Source organism: Otolemur garnettii, unplaced genomic scaffold (assembly GCF_000181295.1).
Source record: "Otolemur garnettii isolate 467f Iridium unplaced genomic scaffold, OtoGar3 scaffold00002, whole genome shotgun sequence".
NCBI classification, from domain to species: domain Eukaryota; kingdom Metazoa; phylum Chordata; class Mammalia; order Primates; family Galagidae; genus Otolemur; species Otolemur garnettii.
This window is the reverse complement of record NW_003852397.1, coordinates 49,570,987-49,572,639: the sequence shown is the minus strand read 5'-3', so window position 1 is coordinate 49,572,639 and position 1,653 is coordinate 49,570,987.

Below are 1,653 nucleotides of genomic sequence, written 5' to 3'. Positions count from 1 at the left end.
CTCTGTCTCAAAAAAAAAAAAAAGAATGGGAATGGAATTCAAGATGCCAGCACTGAGCAACTACTATGAACCAGACACTAGACATATAGAAAGTAGAGGTAGTGATTTACCTAAAGGACCTCCCACTTCTGGCTGGGTGTAGTGGCTCATGCATATAATCCTAGCACTTTGGGAGGTTGGGGTCTCTACTAAAAATAGAAAAACTGAGGCAAGAGGATCACTTGAGCCTAAGAACTTGAGGTTGCTGTGAGCTATAATGCCACCGCACTCTAGTCAGGGAGCTAGATGAGACCCTGTCTCAAAAAAAAACAAAAACCAAAAAACAAGAGCCTCCACTTCCCAATGTCCACCTGCATACTATCTTCATAATAGCAATATACTAAGTCTTTTAGTATGGATAGGATTATTTATATATACTACTTGTATGGGTATAGTTCGTTAGCAGAAGTGGCTTTAACCAATTAGGGCAGGAAAAATAGGTGGGAAGAAGCCTTATTGGCTTCGGGAAAGAGTATGAGCAGTCTTAGAGGTAGAGTTACATTTAATTTGCTCGGCTCTGCTGAGGGTGGGCAGTGAAGGTTTCTGAAACTGAGGTACTGGAACATTATTAATCTGAAAACAAGACATTGCATGTAGTTCACCTGGCTGGGAAAACATTTCACTGGTGTCCCTTTAGGATGTGCAGGAGTATTCTAGCATGTGAAACAGACGCTGTTAGTGACTTCTCAGGCTTCTCTGCAGCTAAGGATGGCCACATGACATGATTTGACAAAAGGGATGTAAGCTGAGGTCTGCTGGCGGTTTCTGAAACGCTTTGTTCTTTATAGTCTCCTATCAAGATTAGCTGCCTTTGCCCTTTTCTTGCCTTCAAAGCAGATGTGCTACTGGAACATTTTGACCACAAGGACAAAAGCTCAAATGCTAAGGATAGTGCCATGGAAAAATAGAGCTTAGTTCCCAGTGCCATCACTGGATACTACTATACAACCAAGACCGGCAGCTGCCTATATAGCCCCTTCTCAAGGAAGAGAAAATCTTTGAATCACAGATTTATTTTTTGCTACTTGCAGGCCAACTGTATATTTTTTTTTTTTTGCAGTTTTTGGCCAGGGCCGGGTGTGAACCTGCCACCTCCGGGATATGAGGCCGGTGCCCCACTCCTTTGAGCCACAGGTGCTGCCCAGGCCAACTGTATTCTTACTGAACATGGGACCCGCCTTGCCCTTCTTAGCTATTCCTGCTTTCCCATCAATAAATCAGCATATAGGCTTGGCACCTGTGGCTTAAGCACCTAACTAAGGCACCAGTCACATACACCTGAGCTGGCAGGTTTGAATCCAGCCCGGGCTGCAACACAGCAATGATGGCTGCAACCAAAACATAGCCGGGCATGTGGCAGGCACCTATAATCCCAGCTACTAGGGAGGCGGAGGCAGGAGAATAGCTTGAGCCCAGGAGTTGGAGGTTGCTGTGAGCTGTGATGCCACAGCACTCTACCCAAGGTGACAGCTTGAGGTTCTGCCTCGAAACAAATCAGCATATAGAGAAAAGTTCTTCTTTCTTTTTTTTTTTTGTAGAGACAGAGTCTCACTTTTTCACCCTCAGTAGAGGGCAGCGGAGTCGCTCCAGCAACCTCCAACTCCTGGGCTTAGG